Consider the following 26,390-nt stretch of genomic DNA (forward strand, 5'->3'; position numbering starts at 1 on the left):
ACGTTCTTCTGGTGGGAACTGGATGAGGGATGGGCATATGATTCAGGGCTAATTAGAACTCACCATTCCTATAACCAGAATATAAGTGGATATGATATGGACCATTTCTGGGCTCAGGAAATTAACAGTTGAGTGAACCTCCATTATGTTATCTGTCACTAAGAGATCTGGATATAGTGAACCCATAGTGACCACATTAACTAATCAAGGATATAGAGAATGGCAAAGCCACAAGATGTAAGAAGCTTGAGTCCCTGCATTGTTATGTGGAGGAGAACTGCTTCCAACCTAGATCATCCATTTTAGGTTGCTATATAAACAAGAAGCAAGCTTCCTTCACATTTAAACATTACATATTTTGGTCTATTTGTTACAGCAGCTTAGCCTACCCTCATTCTTGCAATAATAGTGCAAAGGAATTTCAGCTACACTTTAAGTTTAGATTAATTCAATAGATTAGTCAAAATAAAGATCATGCAACTGGATTTGACACAAGTCTGAGCAATTATGGAGGGGCTGGGTCACAAGATAAAAGGAAGATGATGAAGCCAAGTGTTTATTTCATCATTTGAGCAGGCACTGAACAAGACTAAAAAATATGATTTACAAATATTGCAATATTTGTCTTCAGTTTTGTGTTCAGGAAAGAATAAAGTAAGATAAATGAATTGAATTGGATATGGTATAAAGAAAAATTGACAGGGGCCAGATGAGAGCCTAGAGTAAGAAAAACATGGGAAGGAAGAGAAAGGAGGGTAGGTAGAAATGTGAGAGAATGGTAAAACACAATTAGACCAAGAATTCCCCCAAATATGCTTCTTACTAGAATCTGGAAAATCTTTGAAGAATGAGTTATTCAGATTTTTCCCATTCCATGAAATGGCAAATAAAAGTATATCCACTATTTAAAAAGAACCCCTAAAACAAGTTGACTAACCTAAGAATGATTAGTTCATGCTTCAGTGTAGGATGTGTTACCATTTTATGGTTTACATTTACATTGTTATGTTTGTTAAAGAAATTCTATTTTCATATTTTGAATAGATGACACTATTGCTTGCCAAAGAATAAATCCCAACTGATAAAATAATTCAGTATTTTGAACTTCAGGTGGCACATCTATAGTTGTCTCCTCTTGGTATTCTGCTTTTGGAATGATGCATGCCTTATACTGTCTTCAAAATAATGGATCCTGTTAATCTATAGCTTATCCAACTTAAAGAGCTGCAAGCCCTGCTTTGTAATTTCATATTTAAAGAATGGCACATAAATGATTTGTTTGTCATGCTCATTGCATAAAAATGTATTGTGAAGTCATGGCAAAACTGCTGATAATTAAGGGAATAAATCAGTTTATGGTAGGGTTTATACAAGCTGGTAAATTCTCTTTTAAAATGTACTCAAAATAAATTGACTTTAAAATCTAATTTAAACATTATATTAAAATAAATATACATATTAAAAATAAAAATAAAATCCAAAGATCTGGAAACAAACATTAAAAAAAACCCAAACAGATAGAATATAAAAAAGGAAAAATGCAATACCAATAAGAGATAATATCGAAACATTATCCTTCATTTTCTGCTAAATCCCAAAAGAAAAACTCATACATCTCCTTTAAAATAGTGTTTCATAGAACCACCTTCCAAATGCCAATAATTTTCTAGTCATAAAATATCTGAGATGTTGCATATAGAAGGATTAATTATGTGTAAAGAATCAAATAAGTATTGATGATATCAACATATTTCCAGTGTAATCTAAACAGATGATTGAAAGTCAACAAAATAAAACTTTAAAACTATATTACAAATAGCAAAAAAAAAAAAAAAAAAAGGTTTTTTGTACACTTATAGGTATGCACCATGGCAGAGTGACATATATAGAATTTAACCTTCATAGTTCTAAAGAACTATAAATCTGGACAAAACACATACAGCAACTGTTTTCAGGGGTTGCACAATAGACTGTGATTCTTGAGGAAAGGGAAACACATGAGAGAGTTGTTTCTGCTGGGGAAGGCATTCCAAACTGTGGCACAGAGCAGAGGAACTCAAACAGGAAGCAGCAGATTCCCTGAGAAGAGGAGTAAACTGGAATACGGAACTGCTGAGTTAAATAGAATGTGAAGAATAGGGTACTAAATAGGGAAGAAGTCCCATTGGACTCAGTATAGGGGTCTTACTGAGTCATTAGCCAAATACTGAGATACATATCCAGAGGATGAGACTGAGAAAACTCTGCCAGAGAAAAGCTACTGAGGGGCTGGAAGATGAACAAAGATTCCAAAAGCCACACAGTACTGGACAACATTTCAGTTTGCCAGAGTGGATAAAAATTGCTGAATACCCAGAGCATCTAGTTGAAACCTTATAAAGGCCATAACTTAAAGAGTATGGCAACTCTAACCCTAAAATAAAGCTACTTTAGATTTGTCCCAACAAAGCCTAAAACCAAGTTGAAAGTCCAGTTGCAAAACAAATAGAACTCTAGAACAAAACTCAGTCATCTTTAAAGGATGATAATACAACCCAGAGTCCCAACAACATAGCATTTACTATGCCAAGCACACACTCAGTAATTTCTGGAAAACAAAATCTTGAAAAAATAATCATGAGAAACAAAACAGAATATAGAAACAGAGACATGACAGAAACGTTAGAATTAGTGAACAATGATTTCAAAAGTTATTGTAAATATATTCAATAGTTTAAATAAAAGACGGACATAATGAGTCAACAAATGGCAAACCCCAACAGACAAATACAAACTATAAGAGAGTCAAATGAAAATTCTAGAATTGAAAACTACTGTCTGGAAAAAAAAAAAAAATCACTGGATGAACATTAGCAGATTTCAAATGCCAAAAGAGATCAGAGAGCTTGAAGAATGACAGGAAACTATCTAAAATCAAGCACGATGTTAAAAATGGAAATAAACAAAAGAATAGAGCTTTAGTGATCTGTGGGAAAACATAAAATAGGTTACCATACATGCAATTAGGATCCCCTAAGAAGAGAAAAGAAAGATTTGGTAAGAAGAAATATCTGAGCAAAAAATAATCAGTAATCATCCATAAAATTATATCAGAATACATTTTAACTATTTAAATTCAATGATCTTAATGAATCCCAAACAGAAAAAAAGAAAAATCATACCTAATGATATAATATTTAAAATGCTAAAAGATAAAAAGTCTAAAAGCAGCCAGAAGGAAAAAAACACATTACATACAGAGGAACAGTAAGAATAACAGGTGTTTATTAGCCATAATACAGGCAAGAAGGCAATATAAAAACATCTCTAAATTACTGAAATTTAAAAAACCAGCTTCCAAGCTGGAACGGTATATCCAACAAAATTATTCTTAAAAAATAAAGGTGATATTAAGACATTTTCAGAGTAACAAAAGTTTAGACTTCAGCACCAGAAGACTTGCACTATATAGACTTGCATTCTAATAATATTTATTGGAAACAGCAGAGAAAGTTCTTCAGATTGAAGTAAAATACTGTTAGAAGGAAATTCAATATAAATAGCTCAAGAAAAGATGAACATGTGGGTAATCATAAGCAATATTTTTTGTTTCTTAATTTATTAAAAGACAAGTGATTGCTTAAAGCAAGAATAATAACAATGTGCTCTGGATTTCATAAAATACCTAAAGGTAAAAGACATTAAAGAAATAACACAAAAGACAGGAGAGGGTAAATAGAAAGGTAACATTGTAAGGTTTTACCATTATACTTGGAGAAATATAGCTTTAAATCAAAATAGGCTAACACGAGTTGAAGGTGCATATTATAACACCTAAAAACAAGTGCAAAAATATAAAGGGGTATAATTACTGAACTTAGAGAAAAAATCAAAATACTAAAAAACAAACAAAAATCAGAAAAAAGAACAATTAATCTTAACAAGGCAAAAGAGAAGGAAGAATATTTATGAACAGATGGGAGAAATGCAAACAAATAGCAAAATAAACCCAACCTATATAAATATAACATATAAACAGACTAAATAATTAAAAGGAATAAACTGACTGGATACAGAAAAAGGTAAGTTCCATTTCTACACTCTTTAAAAACAAAAATATTTTACACTTTAAATTTAAAATATAAGTACACAGGTTAAAAGAAAAAACGATTAAAAATATATAACGGAAACTAGTATCAAGGAAGCTGGAGTGGCTATATAAATGTCAGCAAGGTAGACTTTGACAGAGTATTAGCAGAGATAGAGATCATAAAAAGTAAATTAATCAGGAAGATATAAAAATCCTAAATGTATATGCACCTAATAACAGAGTTTAAAAATATATGAAGCAGGGCGGGCATGGTGGCTCATGCCTGTAACCCCAGCACTTTGGGAGGCTGAGGCAGGCGGATCACCTGAGGTCAGGAGTTCGAGACCAGCCTGGCCAACATGGTGAAACCCTGCCTGTACTGAAAGTACAAAAATTAGCTGGGCGAGGTGGCAGGCGCCTGTAATTCCAGCTACTCAGGAGGCTGAGGCAGGAGAATCACTTGAACTCGGAAGTTGGAGGTTGCAGTGAGCCGAGATTGAGCCACTGCACTCCAACCTGGGCAACAAAAGTGAGACTCCGTCCCCCACCAAAAAAAAAAAAATATATATATATATATATGTATGTATATGAAGCAAACACTTGCAAAAGTAACAGGAGAAATAGGCACATGTACAATTATAGTTGGAGATTTTAATGTTCCTTCTCTCAGGAGCTGATAAATCAAGTAAACAAAAATCAGTAATGATGTAGAAGATTTGAACAGCACTATCAATCAATTTGACCCAAATGATATTTAAAAAGTGCTATACTCCACAACCACAAAATATGTATTTTTTTCAGAAGCACGTGGAGCATTCACCATGAGATACACTGTATGCTGGGTCATAAAACAAAAGCCTTAATAAATTCTAAGTGTCAAATATTATTAGAGTATGTTCTCTGAATATAACTGAATTCAATTAGAAACCAACAGTGAAAAGATAGTTGAAAATTAGCAACATATTTCTAAATAACTCATAGAAGGATAATTTAAAAATATTTTGAATTAAATTATAATAGAACTCAAGGTACCCAATCTTGTGAGATGCAGCTAAGACAGTTCTCATAGGAAAATTGGTCTAATGATCTAAATTTTCACCATGACAGAGTGAAGAAGAGCAAATTAAACCCACAGTATGCATAGAAGAAAATAATAAAGTAAAAGAGATCAGATCAGAAATTAATAAAAAGGCAAGCAAAATACAGAAACATCAACAAAATCAAAAGTTTTTTAAAAATTTATAACTACAAGCACGAGCAATGAAAGTAAAAATAGGTACATTGGATTTCATCAAAATTAAGAACTTTGTGCAGCTTTTAAAAAACCTTAAAAGTAGAAAAAAATTGCAAAACATATCTGATAAGGCTTTCATACCTAGAATAAAGAATTCCTATAACTCAGCAAAAAGCCAACTCAATTGAAAAATAGGCAAGTGGCTTAAATATAGATTTCTCCAAAGAATGTAGAAAAATGGCTAATAAGCACATGAAATGCTCAACATCGTTAGCCACTGGGGAAATGGAAATAAAAACCTCAATGATCTATAGCATCACACCAAGTAGGATGGCTAAATTCAAAACAATACAAAATAAGTGCTGACAAGGATATGAAGAAACTGGAACCATCACATTTTTCTTATGGGAATGCAAAATGGTATAGCTGCTGCAGAAATACAGTTTGGCAGTTCCTCAAAAAGTAGACATAAAATTACCATACATCCCAGCCATTCTACTCTAAAAGTTGAGAGCAGGGACATAAACAGGTACTTGCTCAACAATGTTCATAGCAGCATTATTCAAACAGCTAAAATGTGGAAATATCTCAAGTGTTTGTTAACATATAGATGGATAAACAAAATGTGTTATACAAAGATAATTTAATATTACCCATCAAAATGAGAAGAAATAAAGCTCTGATACATGCTACAACATGGGTGAACCTTGAAAACATTCTGCTAAGTGAAACAAATCAGACACAAACTCAAATGTATGATTCTACTTTTATGAAATACCCAAAACAGGCAAATTCGTGGAGACAAAGTACATTAGAGGTTGGCAAAATCTGAGGGAGAGAGGATGGCAGAGTTACTGCTTAGTGACTACAGAGTTTCTGTTTGGGGTGATGAAAAAATTTTGTAAATCATGATAATGGTTGTACAACATTGTTTAATTAATGCCACTGAATTGTACACTTAAAAACAGACAAATGACAAATTTTACAAGGAAGAAATAATACCAGGTTTATACACACTCTTTCAGAAAACAGAAGAAAACTCTTCACAACTCATTACATACAGCCAGGATAATCCTGGCTGTTTAGTTAAGAAAACTAAACAAGAAGCTTACAAGAAAAATGTAGACTAATATCCCTCATGAACATAGCCATGAAAATCTTAAAACTTTAGTAAATTGAGCCCAGCAATATATGAAAGGATACTACCTTATGACTAACCTAGTTTTATTCTAAAACAAAAGTAATCTATATTTTAAAAATTAATCAATTTTATTCATCACATTAACAGAGTAAAGAAGAAAAACTATTATCTAAGTGGATATGGAAAAAGTATCTTTAAAAATTCAATGCATATATTTTGATAGAAACCCTCAGCAAACTAGAAATTGAGAGGGAACCCTCTTAACCTAATAAAAAGTTAGCATAATACTTAATGGTAAATGATAAGCAGCTGTTAGTATAATACTTAAGGGTAAATGACTAAATGCTTTCCCCTTAAGATTGGAGGAAGAGACATGAATATCCACTTTCACCACTTCCATTCAACAAGGTATTAGAGGTTCTGTCTGGCACAATGAGGCAAGAAAAAGAATTAGCATTCAGTTTGAAAAGGAAGAGGTAAACTGTCTTTATTTAAAGACAATACAACTATGATTTGTCCATTACAAGTGCTAAGATATTTATTAAAAATGTATAAGTAAATTTAGCAAGGTAGACGGATACAATTAACATGCAAAAATAAATTATATTTCCAAATATTAGAAATAATTAGAAATTAAGATAAAATACAATACTGTTGACAAGAACAAAAAATGAAACATTTAGAGATAAACTTAATAGAATATGTGTAAGCGTCAACACTGAAAACTGTAAAATATTGTGAGAGAAGTTAAAAAAAAACCTACATAAATGCAGAGATATACCATGTTCATGGCTTAGAATACTCAATATTATTAAGATGTCAGTTTTCCTCAGATTGATTTATAAATTCAGCACAATTCTAATACAAATCTCAACAGGCTCCTTTGTAGAGTTCAACAAGCTGATTCTAAAATTTATATAAAAATGCAAAGAACCCAGAATAACCAAAACAATAATACAACAGAAATACAAAGTTCAGCTGGGTGCCGTGGCTCAAGCCTGTAATCCCAGCACTCTGGGAGGCCAAGATGGATGGATCACCTGAGGTCAGGAGTTTGAGACCAGCCTGACGAACATGGAGAAACCCTTTCTCTACTAAAAATACAAAATTAGTCAGGCGTGGTGGCGGATGCCTGTGATGCTAGCTACTGGCTGAGGCAGGAGAATCGCTTGAACATGGGAGGTGGAAGTTGTGGTGAGCTGAGATTATGCCACTGCACTCCAGCCTGGGCAACAAGAATGAAACTCCGTCTCAAAAGAAAAAAAAAATAGTAAGTTGGAGGACTTGCACTACTTGACTTTATCTTAAAGTTACAGTTACCAAGTCATTGCAGCATTGTCATAAAGATAGATAAATCCATCAATAAAAGGAACAGAAAATTAAAAAACAGAACCACACTTAAATGGTCAATTGATTATTGATGGAAGAGCCAAAATAATAAGAAAATGAAAATCTATTCATCAGATAGTATTGCAAGAACTGAGTATTAATAATGAACTTACATCCCAGCTTTGTACCACACAAAAGTTAGAGTGAATTAAAGATCCTGAGATAAAAAGATAAAATCTTATAGCTTCTTGAAAGCAACACAAAAATATTTTTGTATCCTTTGAGTAAGCAAAGATTTCTTAGAATACAAAAAGCACTAACCAGTTAAGATTAATAAATTCATTAAATTAAAAAACTTCTATTCCTCAAAAAACATCAAGAAAATGGGTAAGATATCCACAGGCAAACTATATCTCAAAATATTTATATCTAGAATGTATAAACTCTGGAATTCAATAGAAGTCAAACAAAAATAGGTAGATTTACATAGCAATTTCAGAAAAGAAGAAATATGAATAAAAGCCACGGGAAAAAATGGTCAGCTTCATTAGTTAGCAAAGGTATCATGATTAAAGGAAAAATGAGATACTGCTTTAAACCAAAAACATGGCTACAATTAAGAAGAATCACAATAATGCACATTGGTGAGAATATGAAGCAACCAAAGCTCTTATTCATCACAGACAGTATTGTAAAATGGTAAAACCACTCTGTAAAAAGGTTAGACAGTGCTTATGAAGTTGAATATATATATATATACATACACACACAGACACATGCACTCTGTGATCCAGCAATTTCCCAAAGAGAAATGAAAGTATGTATCTACAAAATTTTGTATAAAAATATTCATAGCAGTTTTATTTACAAAACCCCACTCTGGAAATAACCAAATGTCCATCCACCAAAGAAAAATAGATAAATAGAGATATATTAGTACCATTGACTACTTCTCAGCAGTAAAAAGATTATTAAAACATACAATGACATGGATGAATCTAAAAAATATTATACTGAGATAGATACAAAAGGGTAGGTTCACTTATATAAACTTTTAGACTAGATAAAATTAATCTTAGACAATAAAAATCAGAACGCTGGTTGACTCAGTCTGTAGGGGAGGAGAACTGAGGAAGAATATGAGAGAACCTGCCATCCAGAGGGATGGAAATTTATCTTGATACAGACATTGCATACATGTGAGCATATGTCAAAATTTATTAAACTCTATATGTAAGATCTGCACATTCACTATGTACTTATTATGCCTTGATTCAAAAAATAATGCTCCAATGCACTTGGCTTAGAAGGAGTAGTTTAGGAAAACAGGAAAACATGCTATTTGAGGAGCCTATTAATTATCAATATTGGGTTTGACCATATGGGGAGGACCAACGTATTTCTATCTGGGCCCAAAGCATAGTTGCCTTACTTTAGATGCATACAGAAAATAACTTCAACAGAAGTTGCTCCTTTTCCACACAAATCTAAAAGACGGGGAAAGCAAAAAGAGACCTGATGTCCTTACTTACAATGATGTTTATTTATAGCTCCCATCATATTGGACCAGATTTGTCCTAGAAATCCCACTGTCATGGGAAATGTCTCATGGGAAGCACTGTGGTTCATAAGGTAATCCCACATTTCTTGAAGTAGATTGAGGATCTCTTGTTCTTCCATGTGGTAATTGGTCTGATTTGAATGAAGATTTCAGTGGTCATGTAGGATTTGAAAACACTTGGTTTTATTAAAAAGCAAAAAAAAAATACAAAGCTTTTTAACAAAACAAAAAATTTGTTTTTACAAAACAAAATTAAGCTTTTAAACGAAGCTTAATCATAAGACCTACTCAGAATATTTAATATGTAAATGTTCAGGTAACTCTTCAAAAGTGGAGCTACATTGGGAAAACTTTTTAAACCTACTTTTGCATAGAATCATTTATTCACTAAAAATGTCAGCAGAGAAGAGTTTCATGGAAAATAAGTTTGGGGGGCAAATTTAAATCCAAAATAGCCACAGATTTCTAGTAATTGCCATTACATGTACAAAGCATATATAATGCTCCTGAATTAAAACATTAACTGCTTCTGGGAGGCCAAGGCAGGCAAATCACGAGGTCAGGAGATCGAGACCAACCTGGATAACACGGTGAGACCCCATCTCTACTAAAAATACAAAAAATTAGCCGGAATGGTGGTGGGCATCTGTATAGTCCCAGCTACTCAGGAGGTTGAGGCAGGAGAATGGCATGAACCCGGGAGGTGGAGCTTGCGGTGAGCCAGATCACACCACTGCACTCCAGCCTGGGCGACAGAGCGAGATATTGTCTCAAAAAAAAAAAAAATTAACTGCTTCTGGCGATACTACTTACTATTCAATTTAAGGGCTTCATCTAACTGAGAGCTGAAATCTTTGAACAGATTATTGTTTCATCCTAATAAAGATTTTTGAGATTGCAAAGCAATAAACTATATCTGAATTAATTTTTAACAATTCATTTTGATGACCAGAGGCTGGCTGTGGGTTTTCTAGCATTCTCTTTCAGACATCTAATGGCACAATCAAATAAACAACTTGTTAGTCTACAAACTGAAGTGTCAAGAGATAACTCTTCAGTTTGTTGATTCATCGGTCAGTTGATAAGCCTAAAATCATTATACTTTTCATACAAGCTCTTTTACAGTAAGCTCCCAAATCCATACTTTCTCTTCTCTGCCAAGTAACTCCAAAACAGTGTGCCGAAATAATATTTTATCAGGGGATTCTCCAACAAATGTCATAGTCATTTGCTTTTACAGGTTTTTTTTTTTTTTTTTTTTTTTTTCCTGAGGACAACCCTCTCACTAAATGATCTCTACCCTCCCATCCCCTCTCTGTATATGGATAATAAGATGGTTCTTAGCAATTAACAGAGTTCCAGTAAAAATATTTCCCCCCTAGCTATAATGTAGCAATGGCTAGAGAAAGCGGGGGAAATATTTTCCCTATCTACTTTAATAAGTGCACATCCAAGTAGGGACATGTAGAGTATTGGCTCAGGAATGCCCCAGGCTCAGCATCCATCTTTCTGCTCTTTTGCCACTTCCAGACTGACAGCTAAATTACTGCACAGAAAAGGTTTCTGTGGGCTGTAACCATAATGCTGCCACTGAAACTAGTTTGTTGGCTAAAGGATAAACAGAGATTGAAGGACAATTTTTATTAACCGAGAAAGATGGGGTATAGGAAAGCAGAGCTGGATCTGCATGGAAAAATAAGCTTAGCAAACTCGAGGACAAAAATGCAAGCAGACACACTCTAATTGTGTTGTAATTTTTTTGTCAAGTGTCAGGGGCACTTGCTAAATTACTGGAACACCCCCACATCTGCATCTTAGACTGTGTTACATATTGTCTGTGCCTGATGGCTAAGCGTAGAGGATGTTTTTATCTGTAAATGTAATTTAAATTTGAGCAATAAAGAGAGGGAGTCAACAGTTTTTCAAACCTGAATTGACACATTATTTTCACGAAAATTAACTTTCTTTGCTAAGATGTCATGAAACTATAGAACTGGGAACCAAGATCGAGAAATGTGAGGAAAATCAAGTTCACATTCCCTAAATTATTTGCCAAATACGTACAAGTCACCGCGCTACATATGTAGGAAAAGAGTCCTAGCCCCAGGGACCCTATAGCTCAGATTAAGCAGAAGAAAGACATATTCAAACACATACCAGGTTACAAAAGTGAGGCTGGCAGGAATCACATTTTCCTTGGTATCTGTTTCATCTCCATTTGTCAGTGGTACAGTGTGATAGTGCAGTATGCATAGTAAGTAGTCAGTCTTTGATATACATTTCTTCAAGAAATTAATAAACTAATTCTTTTATATAAAGGAGAAAGCAACAACAGCCATTTAAAAAAGCTACAGATATGTAACTTGGTAGGCTTTGAAGGGTGAAGCACTTACTTCCAGTCAGAAGGGTCAAAGATAACTATGTAGATGTGGCATGTGATTTGGGCCTTATGGAGATTGACAGAGACACTGAGGGAGAACAAGTAACAGTGTGAACAGAGAAGTGGAGAATTCCTAGGGAGTAACGGGAAATAGCACCAGGATTCTTAATAGTCAGTAGCAACTGTCCAGGATAAAATAAACGCACTCCCATCATTCTGATTTTCAGTAGCTGATCGGGAAGCAGATACTATTTTTAGCCACCTATGTAACTGAAAACCTCCAACTCAGGTCATACTATGACTTGGTAAATAGTTGTGGACCAAGCTATTCTTTTTCAAAATGTCAGAAAAACCCTTATGGGGAGGAAACACTATTCCTTTGTGTGTTAGTACTTTTCCATTGTGATAAATTATGAATTGAAAACATACACTTTAATTTGATCCCCGGTTTAGTTTAGAACTGGCATTAGCTAGATCCGTAATTTAATCCAGACTCAACTCAGCGTCTGGCACATTGCCTGACACGTAGTAGGTGCTTGAGAAATATTTGTCCAATGAATACAGAAGTCGAGATTTTGTCATGTACTGAGGCATAGACTATTTTATAGATGGATAAAAGCACAATTTACCAACTCTAGTCTCACACTTTGACATACTTTCAATTTAAAACTGTAAAATCCAAACACTCTGAATAAGAAAGTCTAATTCACAAGGTAGTTGATGAAAAAAAAAAGTCACTATTGTTTCCCAATTCTACTTTATACATTGAAATTGTGGTTTCTAACTTATCAAAGCCACTTACAGGCATCCTTATTGTAGCCATGATATTTGTTTCTTTTTCAACATCTGCTGTTCCCCTAGGATTTTCACTTACAGGAATTACACGCACATTATTTACTGCAAAGTAAATTACCACATGGTTTTCTAAAGTACTTTGATGAAGTATCCACAGAAAGGGGGTCCAAGGGTCAGATGAGTTTGAGAAATGCTTCACACTCTTAGAGGTTTACGTTATAAGTAACACATTCAAGGTTCTGAGAAACCCTGCAATAAAGAAACCTAATTAACTGTTTAACCCACTGTTGCTCAAACTGTTAAAACCATGGAACCTATTTTGAAAGGCTTTCACTGTCTTGCACAACTAATGTTCTGAGGTGCATCCTTGGGACAACATCCTAACGTAGAGATTATCAACTGATGACCTGCATTGAATTTGTGTTTTAAAATTGAGGGATCAAACATATTAAGGGAAAGAGAGGTGGGAGAAATGTCAGCAAGGTCAGTGTGGGAACACTGGGACTGCACTTTCACATAGCATTGGTCTTGCCACTTCCTTCATGATGGTCATGCTTTCTCTGCTTCATTATGGCTGAGATATTCCCTTTGTATTACTCCCAAATTATTGTAGAGGCACACATCACTTGCCTGACTTCTGTAGATATTTGACTTTGGAATTCTTGTTCTGGGGTGTCTTTCTCACTCAGTTGTCCCTAATACTCATTTAGGAGAAAGAAACGACAATATTCAAATGGCAGGAAAAAAAGGTCAGCGTAAAATGAAACCCTCCGGCCAGGCGCGGTGGCTCACGCCTGTAATCTCAGCACTTTCGGAGGCCGAGGCGGTTGGATCACGAGGTCAGGAGATCGAGACCACGGTGAAACCCCGTCTCTATTAAAAAAAAATACAAAAAATTAGCCGGGCATGGTGGCGGGTGCCTGTAGTCTCAGCTACTCAGGAGGCTGAGGCAGGAGAATGGCGTGAACCCGGGAGGCGGAGCTTGCAGTGAGCCGAGATCGCGTCACTGTACTCCAGCCTGGGCGACCGAGTGAGACTCCATCTCAAAAATAAATAAACAAAAAAATAAAGAAACCCTCGTTGTAGGTAGGTAGAAGCCATTTCTAAGCCTGCTGAATTTCACACAAACAATAGAACCCAGTGAGTTTCTTATATCAGACCGTGGCCTCCAAATGGTATTTGCCCCATTCTTTGTATCTGAAAACCCAGAAGCTCTTAAAATATTATGGGAATCTTGAGGTGTTTCCAACAGTTATCTCTATCAAGTAGTTCATTTGTGCTCCCCCCAAAATGGATCTTTCCTCCCAAAATGGTATCACTCCTCATTTCTTGTTTTATATCTTGAGGCTCACATCACAGTGACTGGTTCCTCAGCTCCACCATGGGGTTACAGAGTGAACTCTCTCATCTACTAACAAACAGCACTGGGTCTTCACAGATCACCCCCATAAGGCGGTGACCGGCTCTCCAGAACGTGTCCTTATTCCCATTTTCATGTTTACTTTTCTGAGCTGAAATTGTAAACTGCCCAGTTTTAAGATTCAAATTGTTATTAAACTTATTTTCCTAATTTTTAAATTAAACACATTTTAGTTTGCAAATTTTGAGGCAATGAGAGGACTGAGGCAGAACAGAACACCCTAAGGGACATTTGGCACACTATCATCACGCAGCCTTCTAGCAGCAAAGACCAACACAGAAACGAGAATCGTTCAAGATAAGAACCACCACAGGGCAAAGACAATAGACAGCATTTTCTGTCTATGCCTCATGTGGATTCTCCAAATAGTGTATGCCACTTGTAGGTAGCATGGTTTGCCTTGAAAACAGTAGGTCCCAAAAGCATTTAGATATCACATTGATGGCTTTCAAGCATCTTTGGGAAGCTTTTTTTTTTAACCCCAAGTATTAGCACATTAAGCATGACAACAGCATGACAATAATATTAGCACACTGGGCATGTTAAAGTGTCCTACTACTTACTTCATTCTTTATTACTTTGGGCTAAAAGGTGAATTTAAGCAGTGCCTCTCCTTATACCATAAGACCAGAATTTCTCCTCCAAGTATTTTCCAATTTGAATCTTTTACCTTTTTAATCATGCCATTGATCAGCATTCCATAATTCATTATTATTCTCCTTCCTCTCAGCCAACTGATTATATTGTGACAAAAGAATATATAACCTTGTGATCTAGACAGGAAGCAAAAGAACTAAGGTTCCAAAGTAGTAGTTTCTTGTTCATGTTTTTCTCGTTTGGCAAGAAGGAGTTTCAAGCAGGAATGCCATACACACAGCCAACCAACTCAAATCAGATGGGGCATTTGGATTGAGTGTCAGTTTGGGTGTGGAGGGAAAGATATATTACTTCTCCTTCTAGTGTGGTTGTGTTTCTGCAAAGTCTCATATTAAATCCAAAGTATCATGGCATGTTTATGTTTTTAATTTTACAGCCAAAGTAATTGTTTGTGATTATCAAAATCTATTAGCACCCTGTCTTCCCTGGTATGATTTGGGTTTTGGATCTAAATTTCCTGCTAATTGCTGACATTCATTCATTTCATAAATATTTATTGAGCACCTACTAATGGGCCAATTTCTCTTCTGAGCACTGCAGAAGTAGCAGTGATGAGGTAAAATTCCTAACTTGCATGAAGCTTACTTTTAAACGGTTTTATTTTTAAGAAGCCCATTAAATCCTTACATTTTAGTGTCTCCATTTTGCACTTGTTTCTCTTTGTGGCACTCAAGACTCAGAAGAAGCACGGTAGATCTAGTCTGGTAAATGTCAATGCTGCATCCCAGGGCAAGGCAAGAGCTTGCGTGGAATTCACTCTGGCTACCCTTTAAAGGCTAATACCCCGATACCTGGATCCTCCCTAAAGTGTAACAACAAGGCAATAGAGACACCAGTACTAGTACACTGGGCATGTTAAAGCAATAGATGGCCATGGAGTTCATTTCATCATATTCTTCAGATGAAATGACTGATGCCTGCAGGGACTAAAATACCCGAACGTACCTTGAGAATGTAAGCTCCATAAAAAACAGGCTTTACCTTGAACTTTCCACATAGGGTTGTCATGAGGGTTAAAGGAATGTAAAGCACTCAGGGATTGTGTCTGGCAAATATTCCTGTGCTATATAAATGGTTTGCTACTATTATTACTAATCACTACTGTATCCTCTGCATTTTGTATATTGTAAGTACTATAATTTTACCTATTTCTGTAAAGAATGGGTGGGGGTCTTATTTTGATTATTTCATATAACTCCAACAGCACCTAAGAGTCCTTGATACCAGTGATTTCTAGTTAAGTGCTTATTGAACTGAATTAGAAAAGTGTGTTTAAGTTTGTTCAATTAAGACTTCAAATATCTCTAATAGTCACAGTTTTGGGTTAAATTACAAGTATGCACTCCCTCTTTCCTTCTACCCTCCCAAAAGATAGGTTTAAGACCTACCCCTCTAAATATGACCTTATTTGGAAATAGGGTTGATGCAGATGTAATTAGTTCAGATGAGATAACACTGGAGTAGGGTGGGCCTCTAATCTAATATGACTGATATCTTACAATAAGAGCCATGCAAAGACAGAGACACACAGGGAGAACGCCATGCACTGGTGAAGGCAGAGATTGGAGTAATAGAGTTGCAAAGCCAAGGAACCCAATAGGTTCCTGCCAAAAAACCAGAAGCTAGGAAGAGCCAAGGAAGGATTCTCCACCACTGGTTTCAGAGAGAGCTTGGCCTTGCCTGATACCTTGATTCCAGACTTCTAAGCCTCCAGAACTGTCAAGCAACAAATTTCTGTTGTTTTAAGCCACCCAGCTTGTGGCACTTTGTCATGACAGCCCTAGGAAACTACACTCACAATTCAGCCTCACTGTGTGGTTCATATGAGTAATTGGGTCAGGTGGGCTCCCCTAATGGAGGCCACACCACATAATGTACTGTTAATTTTGTGTCTCAACATTTATATATGTGAATATTTGCTACTGAAGGGTCAAGACAGAGTCGACTGTCCCAGCAAAAAGACTGCTCATTCATCTAACTTTCCCTGCCTCCCCCTCCTCTTTCAGATGTTCTTGACATATGCCAGATAAAACACTGTGACAGTGTATACACAAGGAGCCACAGTGCAGTTCCCTCTGAGATTTACAGTGCTCTTGCCTTTACATCCAGGTGGTAGACAGTGAGATGAGGAATTTTTGAGACAGACTTGGGAAGCAAGATCACTCTGGGAAGTTTCCAGAGTTCTCTTGGTGACCTAAGAACTCTATTCAATAGGAAATCATTCCTTGCTTGGGTGGAATGATCCAGCATATAAATTTGGTACAATATATGCCAGTTAATTCAACAAAATGTCAAACTGTCTGGGAAAGCCCTTAGAAAAGGTTTACTTTCTGTGTCACCAGGGAACTGAGTGATAGGAGGGAAAGCTCATGAAAATGAGATTTTCTTTAACTTCTGCTCAAAGTGAATAAATCAGTGGGATTTTTCAAGTTCCCTCAATATCAATGAGTTTATATCATAAAGCAGGCAAGTATTTATAGACTCCACACACACAAAAAAATCTTTCTCACAGTCCTCCTCTAGCCTAATTGCTTGTTTTCTTCTTCTTTCTCTTCCCTTTCCTTCTTCCTTGCCCTTCTCTTTGCATAGCTATCGGAGAAGAGATTTGTCTGACAACTGCTCTTACCTCTTAGCTTTTAAAAACCATGATGAGTATGGGAGGTCTTGACTTCATGAGGTGTTTTTTTTTTTTTTAGAGGAAGATTTAGTCTCCCTGCCCTGAACTGGGTTTAGGGTAATTGTGTATCTGCTTGAGGGCTGAATGCAATCTCTAGCCTTTTTCATAAAGTTTATGGCCCTATTGCCCCTTTAAAGGTCTCATGTGGCTGATTGATAGGCTCATTTCTGATACTAACCATAAAGAATTGGCCATTCTGAAGATAAGCCGCTCTTCCCCTGAGCATTACAGGAGGGAAAGGCGGGCCGCCATTATAGATGACGCCTCCATTATAGATGGTGCTTCTTGCCTCAATCAGATTCATCCTTCAGCAGCCCAGGCAGTGCTTGTGCTGAGGGACTGCACCATAGGACATATAAGCCCAGTCAAGTCATTTTAGTTAATGGGTACCTAAGGATTAAAACATCATCATGGACAAGTAGAAGAAAGCACTAGCTAACAACCCATTTTATAACTTCTGTTAATTTTCTCTTGGTGTCATTAACCAGAACAGTAGTTACCAGACTCACAGAATGTGTAATTTAAGTCTTTTTATTTAATTTAGCTATTCCTCAATATTACCCCCTTTTTGTTTTCTTAGTTTCCTTCTAAATCTATTTCTTTCCTCCTCAAACTCTTTCAAATATCTTGTAATGGGAGAAGTATGGTGATTAGTGATTCTTAACTTCTGCAACTTGTGTCTTCTACAAACTGAGACAGGTCAAAATGGAACTTGAACTCTTAGAAAAGAGCAAGGGAAGAAGGAAGAGAGAAGCAGACGAAAGGGGAAAGGGGTTGTGGGTGGGGGAGGTACACTCAGAGTGGGAGAGGGGGACAGATTTTTTGAATGTTGAACTTTAATCCTTAAGATTTTTTTTTTTTTTTTTTTTGAGACGGAGTCTTGCTCTGTCGCCCAGGCTGAAGTGCGATGGTGCAATCTCGTCTCACTGCAACCTCCACCTCCTGGGTTCAAGTGGTTCTCATGCCTTGGCCCGAATAGCTGACATTACAGGTGTGCACCACTGTGTGCACCTAATTTTTGTATTTTTAGTAGAAACAGAGTTTTACCATGCCGGCCAGCCTGGTCTCAAACTCCTGATCTTGAGTGATCCACCTGCCTCAGCTTCCCAAAGTGCTGGGATTACAGGCGTGAGCCACCGCACCTGGCCAAAATTTAATTTCCTGGAAGAATAGGAGTTAATTTGTTTCTAGCCAAAAACTGTGACGTAAATGTTGCAAAAGAACTGATATAACCTGACAGCCTATGAAGTGCAGGAAGCAAAAAGAAGGAAAGACCAGAAGGCAATAGTGGTGAAAGCGTAGGAGGAGAAGCGGGTTTGCAAAGGAAGATTTATTCATTCAAATATTTAATGAACACTTTTTACAGGGTAAGTATGGTACTAGGACTAGGGATAACAGATAACACATAGTCAATCCACATAAGCAATCCATGTTTTAAGCAATGGAAACATCAGAACTGTACATCAAATAATTAATGAAACATTAAAATGTGATAAAAGGCATGTAGAAATGTTGCTAACACCTCTACGTCCACTCCAGTCTGGTTTCTTTCCTGCATCACATCATAAAACAGCTCTTGTCAATGTCTGAACCAATGGACCACTTCCTCCATCTTGAAGCATTCTTTTCTCATGCTCTCTGTGTATCATACTCTCTAGTTTTCCAAGTACTTCTCTGCTTCTTTTCAATCTCTTCTGCAAGCTCATTTATTTAAACGTGATTTCATTAAGGTTGGGTCCCGTGCTCACTTTCATTTTTCATACTCTCTTGGGCAGTATCATTCAACCTCTGGTTTCAATTGCCTTTAATATGACAAGGACGCTCAAATCACCTCTCCAGGCAGGCTTCCCTCTCTACAACCACGTGCTCACCCGTGATCAGCCATACCCTTTTCTGGAGCCATTCTCAATGAGTGTATGTCAGTCTATATCTGCCAGTTAGGATCTATGCATTTCTTAGCTATGTGCTTTCAATAGTTAACATGGTATCCAGCATACAGTAGTAGTTCACTGTTTACTTAACTGCTGACTGGAACTGAGGCAGGGCTTTGGAGAGAAATGCACAGTACCACTCCACATAAGGGGAGGCTGGGTCATTCTGCTTCAGCACCATGAATACATGACCAGACCGGTTAGCCAAGATACAGGAGAATAGCTTTTCAGATGATAACTTATTACGTGAGGTAATAAAGTTACCTTTACATAAGATGAGGACAAAGGAGTATAATATGGCAATTAACAAAGATAATTTTTATTTTATTTTTCTGGGTTTTTTTGTATTTTTGGAATTTTCTACAATGTTTATATAGTATTTTTGTAATTGGGGATTTTTAAAAAAATGTAAAGTTCTTTGGAAACCTGCTTTATGACAGGGTAAGAGAGAGAAAGGTGTGTGTGTGTGTATGTGTACGTGTGTACATATGCATACACACATATACACACAGAATCAGGAGAGTAAAATGTCAAGGGCAACTGACACAGGAGCAGGAGTTCTAGAAGCTGAAATTCCTGTATTTGCCCATATTGCGTTTATTCCTAAGTGACTTTCAGGGGAGAATAGGGCACAAATTATTTACTCAAATGGCCTGTTACTCCTGATTCTCAAATATTAAAAACAGAAAAGTATTTATGGATAATAAATTTGATAGTAACATATGCTCTCCTGAATTTTAACTCAGTCCACAATCTTTCCTGATGAGTACCAGACATCGACATCCTAGTCAACCAATTCAAATCATCAAAATAAACAACCTCTTATGAAAATGAAAACTGAATATTACATTGGAGAAATTCAAAGCATGTTTTATCAAAGGCAATCTGTTTATGATCTGACAGCCTTGAAAAATACAAGGAAATTATGTGTCTCTCACATTAAAATGAAAGGGCAGCAGCTTCTTTGGACATCACAGTAATAAGGGAATCTTGGGTTATTCAGAAAAAAACATCTGTTTATCCTACTTGCTGAATATTCCATCTAACTTCCTCTTCTTTGCATTTCCTGAAAAAAATGCACATTTCTGCACTAGTTAATGACTCATAGAAGAAAGCGATACCACTTTCTTTAAAAAAAAATCTTCATTTTTGGTAAAAGAGAGTCATCTACAGAACAACCACAAAAGTCATCAAAGTGTTAAAATCACAAGATATACCAGGTAACAGTGGCTTCCTTCTCCATCAGGATCAGAGCCAATGGCCACCATTGCCTTCCTTCTATGTGTGAGCCCTTTGACATCATTCTTCATGTGTGTGACCCACATAAGCTGGGTTAGTGTAGAGCATTTGCATTCCAGATTCTCAGATATGGTACGAAGCGTCATCCAACTACACATTTATTTGAAGAACTTTTAGTCTCCGCTCACTGTGATAAGAAAAATAGTCATGAATTCTGTTCCTACTTTGGGTAGAACAATCGTATCTGTATCTTCATCAGTGTTTTTAGATGATCACATATATAGCAACAGAAGACTTTACTAGAATATGTGGTACATCTAGTGAAAATACTTTTACAGTGCTTGAATCAGCTATCAGAACTATAGTCAATGCTGCTTGTATACTTTAAAGATTCATTTATTCTACTAAAAAAGTTTAAAATTATCCTCTATCAGAACATATTCAGATTTTTAAATGCAATGTCTAGAGGAAAAGCATAGTTATTAACCTGATAACTAGTTTTTTAACACTAGTATTTCAGAGAGCTTGAGTTTCACTAAAGTGATATAGTGATATTTCTTCCTACTTGATATAGGAGGAAATGATACACAAAACAGGAGAATCTCAGGTTGTTTGCAAGGAGTTTTAATAACTAAAATAATAACAATTTTTTAAAAATCTCACAATAATGTAGAAGTGACTCCAGAAACTGAAAAAAAAATGAAGTTCTAGAGCAGTATTTAAAATGAAGCATACTTAACCAATCTAAAAATCCCGAGGTGTGCCAGGTAATAGTGACTTCCTTCTCCATCAGGATCAGAGCCAATGGCCACCATTGCCTTACTCCTATGCATGAACTCCTTGACATCATTCTCCATGTGTGTGGCCCACATAAGCTGGGTTAGTGTAGGGCATTTGCATCACAGATTCTTTGCTTTCTTCCTGTTCAACTAAATGAACCTCATGGATTATGACATTTGATCACTACCTTGGTATCTAACAGCATCAATGAGTAAAACAATTGTGAGGCCTGGGAAAGCTGACACATACGGGATTAGTCTGGAATTCAAATTGTGGGGCTCCGAGTCTAGTGGAATAGAGAGACACAGAGCTCTGTCATTTTCTAGCTACATGGTCTCAGAACCTTACTTTCCTAAAAATATAATTTGGAAAAGCCTCACTTCCTTCTAGTGTTGTTTTATTAGCTCCCTTCCTATTTTCCCTACCTACATTTCACAATAGCACTGGGTGAAGTTGACCCCTTTCATGGATGTTTTTTGCCACCCTCTTGGAATAATTAGCTACATAAGCCATAAATGTCTCTCGGTAATTCTATAAGAAAGTTTCAGTGAGCACTAAGCAGGAGTTCTTTTTTGGATAACTTACAACTGTATGTGAAAAAGACATTTAAAAATGCTATTTTTGATTGCTGATGTCATGGACATTGGCAAGAATATTGAAGCTGTATATCAAAAAGATATTTTGGGGATAAATCAGCATAAGAATAAAATAGAGCTCCCATAAAATTGAGAGATCTCTTTTGTATCAAAGTATATTTATGAGATAATATTTCAACTGAAATGGAGAAAAAATGGAAATCTATTGCCATTATATTACTATTTTGTTGAGATGGCAATCTTATAATGAAATCTAAAACTCCAGTTCTCATATCCTAAAGTTGATGCTTGCTTGCTTTAATCTTGGTTATCATTATATCACTAAAGCAATTATCAAAATTATCTTTGGCATTTTTACAATAAGGCAAGCTAGGTTCTATCCACCCACTGCCGCCCATCTTCCTTAACTTTTGTAATCCCTTTTCTGTCTCTATGCCTGCCCTGAGAATAAAATTTCAAAAATATTCAACTGCAATCAGAAATGAGGAGATCATTCGAATCTGGCATTGGGTAATTAGAGTCTTCCCTGAGCCTTACTAAGTCACAAAGTAGTGCTTAATTCTTTTTGACTCTCCTAAACCACAACTTCTGAGACTCTTAGTGATATGGAGTAAGAGGAGCTACCAGTGCTTTTCTTATCTTGAAGCTGAGTCTGAAAATATAACCCGTGGTAACCCTGTGCAAGATCCTAACATCCCAAGGTCTGTTTCCTCATCTTTAAAAAAAAAAAAAAAAAAAAAAAAGTCTCAAACTACAAGGTCTACAGACCCCTTTGAACCTCAAGATTTTATGACTGTGGTAGTCTTTAAGTTGTTCCTTAAACTTTAGTCAAATTCTACCGGCATACATTTTGCCTTGTTGGAAGCATTTTTCACTCACATTTCATATTTTTATTTAGGCCTGTACATTTTTGTTTTTTACCTTATGTGCATTTAAAAATCGACAAATTATGACACTGCCATAAATACTAAATTGGCTTCACTTACTTCAAATAGAAGGTAGCCCATAAAAAGAAATAGGATGGAAAGCAAACAATGTAATTGAGTCCAAGTTAGATGGCATGGCTTAAGGAAAGCTCTGAGTCTCAAATCTGATCTCTCTCAGTTACAAAGAGATACAGAAGAGATAACACCTTCAAATCACCTTCCTTATCAAGAGAATCAGAAGTTTTAGAGCAAAATTGAGAGGGGAATAAAATAATTTCCTCAAAATACAATTTGTATGATTTAAATCATTGCAGGTACCACCATTGGTATAAATTCTATTATATTTGCCGGGAAAAACTTCTGTGGCTATTCAAAAGGGGGTGTTATATCTTTAGACTCAACTCCAGACAACTGAAGCACTGATACCCTTTATTATTCCGTGTCTCTAAGAAGCGTCTCAGAAGTTGTCCTAAGTTACACAGTTCTCGTCTGAAAAGCCAAAGGGGAGTTTCACAAACTCTATGAGTTGTATGACTCAAGTTTTGTCATTCCTAGTTTTGAACATATGCATTTAAAAAAACCTTTGAGACACGATTCACATACTCTAAAATTCACCTATTTAAAATGTACAATTGAATTTTCCCATGTATTTACAGAATTTTGCAACCATCACAATAGTCTAATTTGATAACATTTTTATTTTTCCCAAAAAGAAATCCTATACCTAATTAGCAGTAACTCCCCATCTCACCTCTACTGGCCCCAAACATAGGCAACCAATAAGCCACTTTCTGTCTCTAAACATTTGCATATTCCGGACATTTCTTTTATATGTAGAATCATAAAATATGTGTTTTTTTGCACTGGCTTCTTTCACTTAGCATAGTGTTCTCAAGGTTTATCCAGGTTATAGCAAGTATCAATATTTATATTTCATTATATTGACATATCACAATTTAAGCAGGCTTTTATTTTCTGTTATAATACACAGTGAACATTTTGAACATGTATCATGTGAACTTAAGTAATCTTGTAGAATGTTTTCTGAGAAGTGAGGCAGTTGGGTTATAGAATGTCTATAATTAAAATTTTAATAGATACTGGCCAATTTCACACTAGAAAAAGTTATTTCATGCTACATTCCCATCTACAAGGAATAAGAGTAGAGATTTCCTATGGCTTTGCCATTGCTGGATATTATTGAGGCTACATTTGTCAATAAAAGGCAAAACACAAAATATAGCTTTTATACGTATTTAAATATTAGTATGCTTGAACACTTTTTTCATTTTCTTTACTGGCCATCACTATTTCTTCTGAGAATATCTAGTTAATATAATCTATTTTCTCACCAAATTATTTATATTATTTTAATGGATTTATTGATATAAACATGTTCCATTTTCATTTACAAAAATGCTTTAGCTTCATTTATCTTTTGCCATAAAGATATTTTATACTTCTATATTCTTGTTTCCCATCATTGATTCTTGATTCTACTATTATTTTCTTAAGTTGAAAACCACTTTTATTCTATATTAAATTCCAATATTTAGATTTTTTCCAGATGTGCTGTTCTACTGATTTCATTCTTTACTCTTATGCCAGCGCCAAAACGTTTTAATTATTTAAACTTTATTAGGGTGTATGCTGTGTTATTAAGTTGGGTAAGTTCTTTTTTCAAAAATTCATATACTTATTCTAACAAATCAACATTAACTTGAATCACTTTTTTCCTCTAAATTGTAAACCATAGTCATTATTAATACTTAACTAGTATAAAACACCTTTCTCTCCAAAATATAAAATTTAGTGGATCAATATATTGGTATTAAACTGCAACAATAAATTAGAATTATTCCAGCTTACATTTAAGTTTAGATAAAGCAGCTGGCTCTGAATAAAAAGCAACAGGAAAATAAAATACCAAGAAAGCTGTCTGTGTTCAAATCTTAAAGTACTCAACTGAATGTATAACTACACCAAGCAGAGAAGAAAACAAAGTTACAAAGTCATAAAAAATACATTAAGTTCAAAATCAATTAGAAAAAAGCAATCAAGTTATTTGGAACTGCTATAGAAATTCTGTTTTAAAATACCAATTGAACTTCCCAATAGATACACTGGAAGATTAAATAAAAATATGATTATAATAAAAGAAATTTATAGTTAAGCAGCATCACATCAATTCCTTATTTTTTCCCAGTACACTTGGATATGTTTACCTTTGCTATTATTTGTATGTACATATTTATCTTTCCCCCAAAATAATAATGAAGGAAATGATGAATAAATGAAATTTTATTTTCACTGTAATTAGATTTTCCCTCTAAAAAGTATTCTATCTTTTTAAATCACTATGAATTAAACTATAATGTTTCCTTCATTGCAAAAGTTCCAGGCCAAGTATGTTAATCCTTTCTCAGGAAAACTGAGGACCATTCTGGTAATAGTTATATCTACACAACCTTTGCCAACAGTTTGAAACATGAATTTTAAGGGCATCCATATGATGTAAGTCTTTGAGTTGTTGAGATAAAGTAAATTTGGCCACTTCTTCCTTACACAAATGCTTCATCTATGTGAATACATAAATTCTGCTTTTAACCCATCCCAAAAGAAAAAGACTTTTCTTACCTACTAACAGATAAATTATATAAATAATTTCATTTAATCTTCAAGATAACCCTGCAATCTGGGTATCAATAGTCACACTCTACTCATGAAGCCAGCGAGTCTACCTACCTTAACCAAGGTCATGGCTAACACTGGAAACTCAAATCCAGTTTCTGCCATCTACACCCATGATAAACATTATATTTCCCCTTCAGCTTCATTGTTTTCTAAATCAACTTGATTTTTTTCCTTCTGTATTCCAAGAATTAGCAAACTACAATCTACAGGACAAATGTTGCCTGTTTTTATAAATCTCATTTTATTGGAATGTAGTCACACCATTTGTTTACATTTTGACCTGAGCTGCTTTTGCAACACAACAGCAGGGTTGAGTATCTGTGACAGAAGCTGTAGGGCCCATAAAGCCTAAGAATTCACTATCTGGCCCCTTATAGTTTGCAACCCTCTGCTCTATACCATTCACATGTTAGCAGAGAGAAAATAAGACATTCTATCCTATCTCTACAAAATATACATAAAAGAACAATTTGTAGAACCATTTTTATATATAGTAAAAATATAAATATTGGTTTTTATGTGTATATAATAAGTACTTTCAAGATTCATATGCCAAACTACAGTTATATTCGAAGTGCTAGATTATGGAGAACTTCCATGTTTTTCAAAATATTTGTTCAAATGTAATTTACTTTTTCTTTCATTACTTACCAGGTATGGGTCTTAGGGCAAGTTACTTCATCTCTGCAGTACTCTGTTTTATCTGTAAAATAAGTGGCTGGATTAGACAGTCTTCCAAATCCTGTTCAATTTTAACATTCTATCACTGTATCTAACACCACTACTCAATTTTCTTATATAATTTAATTTTGATAACTATTTTAATAGGGAAAGATATTTGCCAGGGATCCCACAACTTAAGATTTTCTATTTACCATTTCTAGTGGAATGTCATTTTCACTGACAGCTCACTTCTTTCAGATTCTGTCAATGTAAACTCTTTCAAGAGAAAAGTCACCCG

General features: G+C 35.3%; 1 protein-coding gene across 2 annotated transcripts in view; it reads right to left on the bottom strand.

The window, feature by feature from the left end:
• RARB (retinoic acid receptor beta) overlaps nt 1-26,390 on the bottom strand; it is a 781,226-nt gene that overhangs the window by 512,886 nt on the left and 241,950 nt on the right. For both annotated transcript variants that reach the window (XM_063662108.1, XM_054483091.2), the window contains exon 3: nt 26,081-26,132. The gene's annotated coding sequence lies outside the window, so the exon portion shown is untranslated. The remainder of the gene's footprint in view (nt 1-26,080; nt 26,133-26,390) is intronic.

The sequence above is a fragment of the Pongo pygmaeus genome, chromosome 2, assembly GCF_028885625.2.
Source record: "Pongo pygmaeus isolate AG05252 chromosome 2, NHGRI_mPonPyg2-v2.0_pri, whole genome shotgun sequence".
In the NCBI taxonomy this organism is placed as follows: domain Eukaryota; kingdom Metazoa; phylum Chordata; class Mammalia; order Primates; family Hominidae; genus Pongo; species Pongo pygmaeus.